We start from the raw sequence: 12,323 nt of genomic DNA, 5'->3' as shown, positions 1-12,323 counted from the left end.
TATGTGTGTGAGAGAGAGTGTGTGTGTGTGAGGGTGTGTGTGAGAGAAAAAGAGTTGTGTGAGACTATGAATGTGGGTTTGAGTGTGTGTGTGTGTGTGTGTGTGTGGAAAAAGGGTGTGTGAGAGAGAGAGTGTATGTGACGGTATGTGTATGAGTGTGTGAATGTGCATTTGAGTGTGTATATGAGAGTGTATGCAAGAGTGTGGATGTGTGTGTGAGTGGGTGTATGCTTCTCTGTGTATGCACCGGAGCTGTGCATACATGTGGAGCTCAGGGGACATCCTCAAGTGCCACTCCTCACCTTCCACCGTGAGATGGGTCTCCTTTGCTCGGCATACTCCAGTTTAATTGGCCCTCCAGTCTCCAGAGACTCCCCGGTCTCCTCTCTCCTCTCACCACAGCAGTGATGTGATTACAGAGGTTCTCCACTGTGTCTGAGTTTACACAGGTTTGGAGATCTGAACTCAGATCCTTACATTTTCACAGTGGACATTAACCCTCGGAGCCACCTCTTCCATTCCAAGAGAATTTCTTTTTAAATATTTATTCGGGGTGGGTGAGATGGATCAGTGGGAAAGGCTCCTGATGCCAAGCTCGAGGTCCTGAGTTCAATCCCTGCTCTACATGGTGGAAGCAGAGGACTGACTGACTATCCAACAAGCTGTGCCATGCAGGCACACCTACACGAAATAATAAAAGAAATGTCATTAAAAGAGCCCTATTGGGTGGGGCCAGCACAAGAGAGAATAAACTAAATGAAGAACGTACACACAAAAGAAAACTGCTTGATGTTACAGCACGGGTGAACCTTGAAAACATTACTCGAAGGGAAATAAGCCAGGTATCTTGTAACAGAGACAGAAAGCGTGGGAGGGAAAGGACTATTAACAGGTGCAGTGTTCTGTTTGGGATGACAAAAGAGCTCCCCCGTAAACAGTGCTGGTGGCTGTGCCACACTGAAGTGTAGTTACTGCCAGAGTTCCACACTCAAAAGGACTAAATGGCAAATGTTATGTTAGCCATAATTACCGAAATGCAAAAGAAAAATCTAGGTTGAATTTTTATTATGAAAAACTCCAAGAATATACAAAGTTAAAAGTATAATGAACCTGCTGGCATAGACCCTTAATCTCAGTATGCCAAAAATCAAGTAATTATCAATTCCTTCCTAATCCTTTACACACTAAGTCCATCCTGGACCACACAACCGCAAGCCTCACACTTTCCATTGCTGCATATGTCTTTATTTCAAAATGCTTCTCCACAATAAATGGTTTCCTTACCAGTAAATTTGTATATCTCATTAAGAACTGAGATCTGGCTCTGGGTGGGAGTGGGTGGCTGGAGAGATGGCTCAGCAGTTAAGAGCACTGACTGTTCTTCCAGCGAACCCAGGTTCGATTTCCAACACCCACATGGCAGCTCACAACTGCCTGTAACTCTAGTTCCAGGGGTCTGACAACTTCTCAGACATACATGCAGGCAAAAAACAAAACAAAAGAAAAATAACTCAGGTTGGGGTTAGTAGAATATAGACAAAGCTCTCGGTTCCGTTCTTTAGACCACACAAGCACACACCTGCAATTCCAGCACTCAGGAGGTGGAAGCAATTGAATCAGAAGTTCACTTTGCTGTGGGACAACCCTTTTGTATGCTGTGAATATGTTGTAATATCATTGACCAATAAAGCAGCTGCTTTGTCTTATAGCAAGGCAGATAGAGCCAGGTGGGAAATCCAAGGGAGAAAAAGGGCAGAGTCAGGGAGATACAGGGGAGATACCAGCCAGCCACTGGAGGAACAAGATGTCAGAGAACTGGTAAGTCATGGGCCACTTGGCAATATATAGATTAATAGAAATGGGTTAATTTCAATGTAATAACTAGTTAGCAATAAGGCTGAGCAATAGGCCAAACAGTTTATAATTACTATTATGCCTCTGAGTGATTATTTTAAAAGCGGCTGTTTGGCCAGGCGGGACAGGAAAGCCTCTGTTTTCACAAGGTCATCCTTGCCTAAGAATGAGTCTAAGAGTAACCAAAGAAGCTGTCAAACAGCAACAACAAAACCCCCAAACACCTTCTGTCAGATTTTTCCTCGTTGTCTCAGAGTGAGCACAACACATCTCTTCTTCAGTGTGTCTATGGCTGCCTGACTCTGATACACTATATATCAAACACTGGTAGGGTTGATACTTTGAGATAGGTAATCCTTCCGTGTTTGCTACAGTTTAAATGTGTCCTTCCGAAGCTCATTGGTACAAACTTGACTGTAGTTGTTTGAAACATGGTCTCATGCAGTCCAGGCAGGGTTTAAACTCACTATATAGCCAAGACTGGCCTTGAACTCCTGATCCCTATGCCTGGTGTTCCTATGCGAGCTGAGATGTCATACCCAAAGGTTAACGGTGTTCAGAGGTGCAGCCTTTGGAAGTGATTACTAGGAGGTGAGGTCATGAGGGTGTGTTCCCCTATGACACCATTGGTTACTCTCCGAGAAGAGAAAGTCAAAACTCAGCTTCCATGCCTGTTTTGTTTTGCCGTTTGATGCTCCCTCCCATGTTAGCATGCAGCAATAAGGCCCTTAATAGGCTAAGTGGACACCATCACCATGATCCTGAGTCTGGAGCCAATAAATTACTTGCTTAAATATAAATTATCCAACCTCAGAAGTTTTGTTACCATAACAGAAGCAAACAAAGTCAGAAGTGGTACTATGGATCAGCAGCATGGTGGCTGATGTAAATCACAAAGTACAGCTCTTGACCTTGTGACATTGTGAGAGGGCCACCGCAGTCTGAGGTGCTCTGGCTGGCATGCGACGGGGTACCACTCCTTCAAAGCTGCCCTGATGAACTTCACTGAATTGCTTCTCGATCCCCCTTTGCTTCATGAGTATATAATTCTTTTTCTTTTTCCTTTCTCCCCACCCCAAGACAGGGTATCTCTGTGTAATATCCCTGGCTGTCTTGGACCTTGATTTGTAGATCAGGCTGACTTTGAACTCACAGAAATCCACCTACCTTTGCTTCCCAAGTACTGGGATTAAAGGGCTCACCACCACTCTGGGATATGAGTGTTTAAATTTTGTTGTTGTTGTTGAAGACAGGGTTTCTGTGTAGCCTTGGCTGTACTGAAACTCGCTCTGTACACCAGGCTGGCCTTGAACTCAGAGATCCAGAGTACTGGGATTAGGTGTGCACCCCCGCTGCCAAGTAGAACATATAATATTCAAGGGCTGGGATGGCTTTATTTTATTGTAGCCAGTGGTTAATTCTTACTGGGACCTCCCCAGGAAGCTTTTGGAAGGTCAGATAAGCTTTGGCAGATCTTTTAAGAACTTCGCAGAAAGCTGAGGCCTTATGGTCCAGTCTTCCCGAAATGTTAGTCATTTCTACAGTAGCCCAGCCATCATTTTCTCCAATGAGCAAGTCATTGAGATTCATCTCCCCACGGGGGTTTATTTTGTTACAGTTCTGATGCAGGCGAGAAGCTTGCTTATTCATGCATTGCCCCAGCACGTACATAACGAGCCCATCTTGACTTCTGCGTGACCTCTGGATGTTCCTGAAGTGTTTAACCGAGATGAGAAGACCTGCCTTGAATACAGACAGCACCATTTCAATGGCTGGAATCCTAGACTGAATGAAAAAAAGGAAGGAAGGAAGGAAGGAAGGAAGGAAGGCAGGCAAGCATATGGCAGTGCATTCCTGTAATCTCAGCACTTGGGACGTGCAGGAAGCTTAGGGTCTAAGGCTATCCTTGGCTACATAGGGAGTTTAAGGATGGCCTGGACTACAGGAGATTCTATCTCAAAGAATCTATGACGTCACTACAAAGAAAAAACTAGACTAAAAAAGAGAAAGTTGTTGGGCCTCTGGCATCCCTTCTGCTTGGCCCCCACAGACTGTGGTGCCCTGGCTGGCATTCTCCACCACAATGGACAGCATCCCTCCCAACTGTGAGTCAAAATGAAATTCCTCCTCTCTTAAGGAGCTTGGCAGGTGTTTACTCACAGGGTTGAAAGAGTAAGGGCTCCATCTCCGCTGTAGGAGAGGCTGGCCTTGTTCTCAGAGGGACCAGGTATTCTGATGAAAACACTATCATACAACATCTACATCAGGTAAGACCACACTGTGATCTTCAAAAAGTGATACAAAAACGAATTATAAGGCCTTCAGAGATAGCTCAGCTGCAAAGAACCCTTGTTGCTCAATTCCCGGCACCAGGCACACACCTGATATACCAATGTACATGCAGGCAAAATACATGCATAAATTATTTACTTTATGCATATGTGTGTTTTGCCTGAATATATGGGTTTTACATTAGTACAGCGCCCCTGGAGGCCAGAAGAAGGCATCAGGCCCACTGGAACTGGAGCTCAAGACAGCTGTGAGCCACCATGTGAATGCTGGGAAACTGAATGGGATCTTCTGCAAGAGCAACAAATACTCTTAATTGCTGAGCCATCCCTTCAGCCCGTAAATAAATATTTTTAAGATGGTAATTTTAGGGCTGGAGAGATGGCTCAGAGGTTAAGAGCATTGCCTGCTCTTCCAAAGGTCCTGAGTTCAATTCCCAGCAACCACATGGTGGCTCACAACCATCTGTAATGGGGTCTGGTGCCCTCTTCTGGCCTGCAGGCATATGCAGACAGAATATTGTATACATAATAAATAAATAAATAAATAAATAAATATTAAAAAAAAGATGGTAATTTTATTAGGTCTCATCTAAGTAAAAAAACATGCAGGATGGGTCAGTATGTAAATAACAAAGGCCGGCTTCCTAGAATGCCCCACAGGAATCCTGTCTACTGAGTATCCATGCACCATGCATGCATGCCCTTCGTAGTCCCTTCTCTATGGCGCCCCCTGCTGTACATGCTTTTCTCACTGAAGAAAGTCAAAACCCACTTACTCAGCTGCAGGGATGTGTTTGTACCTGGCAGTCCTTGTTAGAGAACAAGAGCCTTCTCAACAATTAATATGGGCCAGACACTGGGAATATAACAGTGGCTAAAACGGACAAAAATTTCTCAGACCTTACGTGGAAGTGTAAAACACGGCATCAGTTTATGCCTAGTGGCTTAAGGCAAATTGAGGCAGGAAATGGGTGTTTGGGTTCTGGAATTTTCCAACTGGTTTGGCAGGAAAAGCCTTGCTGAGATGACATTTCAAAATGTGAAGGAGGAAAGCAGGAACTCATACTTAATAAAGGATGTGCAAGCACAAGGAAGGCTTGGGGCCTAGCACGGTGACCAGAGAGGAAAAGAACATGAGGAAGAAAGCAGTTCATAGGCAGGACCTGCAAGGGCTTTGACTTTTACTCTGAGAGACATAGCAAGTTGTTGGAAGGCATTTGAACAGGAGAACAGCATGGTTTGGCATTTTAATTAAAAAACAAAAGCACTCTTGCCTGTTCTGACACAAAGAACCCAGAAGAGGTGGGACACCCGATCTCCAGAGACCAATTACTGCTAGCATGAGAAGAGAGGAGCAGGCAGGCTCTGGGTGAGTTGAGAAGGTAGAACAGACCAGGCTGACAGACGGGGATGGAGATGAGAGACAGAGAGGTCAAAGATGTTAAGGTTTTCAGCTGAGCTAAAACCAGAAGACTGGAGTTATCATTAGCTGAGACAGAGAAGACAGTAGGAAGCCACAGATTTGAGGGAAAAAACAACAGGAATTCATATTAAATTTTAAGCAATAAGTGGCAATGTTGGGTAGGCAAATTCAGAGCAGTCTGCACTATAGCTGTAATTTGGGGAGCACGGGTATAGACAGTTGGATCTACAATTGAGACTGGATGAGGTCACCAAGAAGGACGTGCAGACAGATGGACGTCAACAGGTAAATTCAGGCTAATGCCCCAAATGTTCAGAGGTTGGGAAGGGAGAAGAGATAAAACTACACATATTCAAAATAATAGCCACCAGCATCAGGGGAAACAGCAGTATGGAATCTTGGAACCTGGGGAAATGCTTTGGAAGACACTAATAGTCAGCTATTGAGTTCTGTTGGGAGATGGTAGGATGAGGTCTGAGACTCCACTGTTACAATTACCAGTGCCCTGTCTGGGCCATTCAGGAGAAACACCTGGTTTCTTAGCATTATTTTAATTGTTTTGTGTGTGTGTGTGCCCGTGTGTGTGTGCCCGTGTGTGTGTGCCCGTGTGTGTGTGTGTGTGTGTGTGTGTGTGTGTGTGCGTGCGTATGCATCTGGGAGTCTTGGGTGCTAGAAGAGGGTGCTAGATGTCCTGGGATGGAGTAACAGGCAGTTGTGAGAGCTGCCCAGTGGAGGTACTGGGAATCAAACTTGGGTCCCCTGCAAGAGCAGCAAATATTCTTGACCACTGTACCCCTGGAGAGAGTCATCTCTCCAGCCTTTCCTTAACAATTTTTAAAAATAAAGTATCACTATCTAGCATGTTGTATAACTTACCCATTTATCTTCTCTCTTGTCTACCTGATATTACATTAAATTAAAGCTTCATGAGGGCAGAGATTTGGGTCTGTTTTGCTAATTAACACAACAGTAAGTCCAATGAGATGCCTATAATCCTAGCACTTGGAAGGCTGAAGCAGGAAGGTTGCTGCAGGTTTGAGGCCAGCCTGGACTCCATAGTTCAAGGCTAGCCTGGGTAACATATTGGAACAATGTCCCCACCAGGGAAGAGAGTGCTCTTGTTTATTTGTGACACTGTCATCATTTAACTGTTATCCGATTCTGATTTGGCACAAACAACCTTCTTCATCATTAAAAACCCATGGGATACCGGGTTATTGGCACACTTTTCTAAACTGTTATTAAAATGTTTCTACAAAATAAAACAAAACACCACCAACATACAAGGCTTCTGGTCCCAGTAGGAGCTCAAGAAGGATTCATTCTGCAAATTCATTGCAATGGTAGTTCGTTCTTATGACAGTGTTCCTAAATGATCTACAATGGTCAGGTTGTGCACTCAGCTAAGTCCAGGGATACTAGGCAGGCTCCTCTCTGCTCAAAGCCTGGCATTTTATGGTGCAATCCAGCTAGTCCAGCCTGTTTGACAGGTGCACCTCATAACCACACCATGCCAGAACTACACAGCTTCCTGGGAACTGAAAAGAAAACAAAATCTCTGATCTGTTGGACCCTCACAGCTCAGGATATACACTCGGCTCCAATGGGGGATCTCACCCCTCTAAAGAAATAAAGTAGAAGAAGGTAATCAGGCTTCAAAGTAGGAAATCTCACTTAAGATAAAGATGCCTGATCTAAATTCCCAAGGTTTTCAGCCTTGGAGATCGGTAGGCAGGAATTTGAGCCCCATCTGTGGCTTTAATAAACTCTGGGAATTTCATGAAAGCTACTGGACTAAAAAAGCTTCATTCAAGTGCAATATAGAACAGTAAGGTCAATATTGTTGGCTGTTTGGAGAGCTGAGGAATTACATAGAGGACTGCAGTAGACTTTCATAAATTATATGTGTATACATACATATATGTCACATACGTTCTTTTTCACTTCATTATCCTATCCTACATCCAATTTGCCTCTTTCATTTGTTTTTGTTAAGAAAATAAATGAGGGTCAGTGTAAAGTTGCTACTGCCAAGTGTGACAACCTGAATATTGGGGACCCACAAGGTATAAGGAGAGTGCAGACTCCTGCAAGATATTTTCTGTTCTTGCCAAAAAAAAATCATTATTCTTTTAAAATTTCATGCATGTATATATCTTAGCCTTCCACTTAACCTCATTTTCCCTAAAAAATCCTTTCTCCTAAGGATTTGTTTCATCTTTGTGTGTGTGTGTGTGTGTGTGTGTGTGTGTGTATGTGTGTATGTGTGTGTGTGTGTAAGTGTGTGACATCGAGTGTAGTTAGGGTTACTCCCATGAGTATGAGCATGGGGAATTCCACTGAAGAACATGGCTCCCCTTTGCCCAGAAGTCAATAGCTACCAATAACTTTGGGTAGTTATTGTGTGTAGTAGGTGTGGCCTTGTTTGAGGAAGTATGTCATTGGGGGTGGGCTTTGAGGTTCCGAAGGGCTCTTGCCATCCCCAGAATGAAGATGGACGCTAAAAAGAAAACTCACACTAGCTTATAACTGAGTATAATAAAGGGTTATTTATTTAGGGATAGACTCACAGATCACAGTCCTCTGCACAAACAGGGAAGAGGAACCAAATCCAGCAGCTGGAAGAAAGAGAGCGGAATGTGCTTTACATGGGCATTTATAGTATAAGAGGCCACACCCAAGTGGGCTGGTAATTAAAGGAGGTCCTACAGCACCTCCCCTTTCGTTTAAATAAGAGTTCTAAGCCTAATACAAAATTATATACAATAAGAACATATATCAAATATAGAAATTAGAATTACAACCAGCATAAACAATATCAAGCAAGAAACATACGATAAATGTTATAATAACTATCCTAAGGAGTTTAAGTCTTGTATTAGAAATAGCTTGGCTGCCGGGCGGTGGTGGCGCACGCCTTTAATCCCAGCACTCGGGAGGCAGAGGCAGGCGGATCTCTGTGAGTTCGAGACCAGCCTGGTCTACAAGAGCTAGTTCCAGGACAGGCTCCAAAGCCACAGAGAAACCCTGTCTCGAAAAACCAAAACCAAAAAAAAAAAAAAAGAAAAGAAAAGAAAAAAAAGAAATAGCTTGGGTGAGAAGAATTTAACTACGACTATCTGGTCTTCAACCCCATCAAAGACCTGAGAAGGTAAATAATATTACCTGAGTAAACAGAAAGTGCAATCAAGCAACTTCCAAAATGTGCAACAAATGCCAGAGACAACTGACTACCTGGGCGGTCACCAAAAAGTCTCATTTGCAACATTGGAGCAACCAACTTTGGCTAAGGCCTAGAGTAACTGACCATTTTCAGAGACAGGAAATTTTGCAAAACTGTCTTACCATGTCTTGGCAAGATTTGACAGTCTTTTTTCTTGTATCCTGCTTGTCCTGTTCAGACATCGTGCATTTTGTCAGTGGTCGATGCCTGGGCATTTCCTTGCCCAAAGCCCAGTTTTTCCAAGAAGAAAACAAGCTCCAAGTGAAGTGTCTTCAGTGCTCAGCATTCTCTTGGGAATAGATTGGTGCTGCCAGGAGCAATTGTGTCCTGGCTATGGTGTCTTATGGCAGCGATAGAAAAGTAATTGACAGGGGCTGGAGAGATGCTCAGCGGTTAAGAGTATTGCCTGCTCTTCCAAAGGTCCTGAGTTCAATTCCCAGCAACCACATGGTGGCTCACAACCATCTGTAATGAGGTCTGGTGCCCTCTTCTGGCCTTCAGGCATACACACAGAAAGAATATTGTATACATTAAATAAATAAATAAATAAATAAATATTAAAAAGAAAAGAAAAGTAATTGACAGTCTTCCTGTGGCCACCACTTTGAGTTCATGAGCACAGCAGCCACGCCATGTCCAGATATGACATTTCAGAGCATCCTCCTCATCCTTCAACTCCTCACCACCCTTCTTCATGACCTTCCCTGGCCCTTGCGGGGTGTGTTATAGATGTCTCACTTGGGGTTGAACACACAACACTCACTTATTCTCAGCACTTTGGCTGGCCAAGTGTGAGCCTCTACATTAGCCACCATTCATTGCAAAGAGAAGAAGTTCCTCTGAGGGTCAAGCAGGACTAACCTGTGGGCATAAACATTAAGAAGGCCATTTAAGCAAAACCTTCTGTTTACAGTATCAGGTGTGAATTCCATCCTTTGCCTCGGGCCTCAGACACGGAAAGCAGCTGGCTACCCCATAACAGCTGTGCCACTGTCGAACTAGTGGACACATCTTGCCTGGTAATTTAACATCATAACTTGCATGTTCTCTCTCTCTCTCTCCCTCTCTCTCTTTCTCTCTCTCCATGTTTTTTTGAGGCAGGGTTTCTCTGTAGCTTTGGAGCCTGTCTTGGACCTCACTCTGTAGACTAGGCTGGCCTCGAACTCACAGAGATCTGCCTGTCTCTGCCTCCCGAGTGCTGGGATTAAAGGTGTGCACCACCACCACCCAGGTTCATTTTTAAAAATTTTTATTCAATAATTTTAAAAGTCAATTTTCAGATTTACCTTTCATTCTCCTACACACACACACACACACACACACACACACACACACACACGTCCTCGCCTGCTCCACTATTCCCTCCCTATAGGGATAAGTCCCGCCCCTTAGGGGGCGTGTTCGCCTCGGGCTAATGTTTACCTATAAATCTGGCAAGCTTGCTGGCAGTGCAGTGCTTGCTTCTGCTTTCCTGGTCTCCTCAGAACGGTGGTTCTGTAAGTCTATTTCTCCATTAAAGCTGTATATATATTTTTACAAAAAAAAAAAGGAATGATGGGAAATAGATTTATAATTGTGAGTTACTGCTTTTAGACAAATATATTGGTATCGATTCTTGTATATTAATACAAAGTTAAATTATATTGATTTGTATGCATGTATGTTTCTACCTCTGTTTAAAACATTTTTTATGTATTGACATATATTGTATTGATATATATATATATTGTATATATTTACCATATTGCAGTGTACATTTCTACCTCTGATTAAGATACTTATATAATGTTTGTGTATTGATATATATTTACCATATTGCAATGTATATTTGTACAGTGTTTATATTTGGAGGTCATTATCCTCATTTGTTACACAGTTGTTTATTGCCTTAGTCTTTAAGTTAGATAGATATTGAGAATTATATAGATCAATAGTCATCTAAGTTTGTCATTTATAATTAGACTAATCAGGTTCTCTAGATATATAGAAATTATACTCAGTATAGGTAGATAATCTTCAACCTCTTCAAAGAGCTGTAGAAAATGGCCTTTAATCTAACTCAGAGTTTTGTGATAGGGAGACACAGTTGCTCCTGGCAACACCGCTCTATTCCTGAGAGAATGTTGAGCACCAAAGACACTCCACCTGGAGCCTTTGTTTTTGGCAGAACTGGCCTTTGGGCAAAGAAATGCCCATACCTCAACCACTGACGGAGATACAGAGCGTGCATCAATGGATAAAACAGGACTGTCATATCCTGCCAAGACAGGGTAAGATAGTTTTGAAAAGTTTCTTGCCTTTAATAATGGTATGTCAGTTATGCTAGGCCTTAGCCTAAGTAGGTTGACTCAACATTGCAAACGAGAGTTTGGGTGATTGCCCAGGTAGTCAGTTGTCTCTGTCAATTGTTGCACATTTTGGATATATCTCGTTTGTTAAGTAATATTTATTCCCTTCTCAGATCTTTGACGGAGTTGAAGATTATATAATTGTAGTTATTCTCTACAGTATTTAGACTCCTTGAGATAGAATGTTTAGCAAAACTTTTGTTCTCAATATTGTTTGTCATATTTATTATTTGTTATTATTGTATATAGTTGTATTTGGTTTAGTTCTGTCTTATTTAGACAAAAGGGGGAGATGTAGGGATAAGTCCCGCCCCCTAGGGGGCGTGTTCACCTCGGGCTAATGTTTACCTATAAATATGGCGAGCATGTTCGCAGTGCTTGCTTCTGCTTTCCTGGTCTCCGCGGGAACGGTGGTTCTGTAAGTCTATTTCTCCATTAAAGCTGTATATATATTTTTACAATTTGTCTGCTTTCGTTTACGCCGTTACACCTCCCAATTTCATGTGACCTTTTTTTCTTCTTCCAAAAGCCACTGAAGCCACTTAGTACCATGAGTGAGAGAGGGCAGACAACTAAGAGCCAGAGGTAGTGGATGACTGAATCCAAACACTGTTTACTGATTGACAAAGCTGTTGCACACATGAGATCATAGAGGAGGCTGTTACTATATCCACAAGACCCCTACAAGATTAAGGCAGCCAGAATCCCAGCATGGGTGAGGGAAGAGGTTACAAAATCCAAATTAGTTACTCAAAAAAGGCTAATAATTGAACTATATGCATCATTTTTAAATTAGTCATCTTGTAAATTTATTAAATTTAAAGTTTAATTAAAATATGTCTTCAAAATCTCTACAGGGACACACTTAGATTCATGCATAAATTACTGTTATAAATAATATAATTAAATCAAAAGAGACAAGTATACCCCATCATTTTGTTTTGTTTTCTGAGACAGGGTTTCACTATTTAATCCAGGCTGGCCTCAGACTCACAGACATCTGCTTGCCTCCTCCTCCCGAGTGCTGGGATTAAGGTGTGAACCATCATGCCTTGGTACCACATTCTTTAAAAATTTTGTTTTGTTCTTAATTTTTGAAATAGGGTTTCTCTATGTAGCCTGGCTGTCCTGTAACTCACTCTGTAGAACAAGCTGGCCTCAAACTCAGAGGCCCGCCTGCCTTT

Source organism: Microtus oregoni, unplaced genomic scaffold, assembly GCF_018167655.1.
Source record: "Microtus oregoni isolate MIOR12 unplaced genomic scaffold, Mior012 000011F_ref0000422, whole genome shotgun sequence".
Lineage (NCBI taxonomy): Eukaryota > Metazoa > Chordata > Mammalia > Rodentia > Cricetidae > Microtus > Microtus oregoni.
This window is presented reverse-complemented; position numbering follows the sequence as displayed.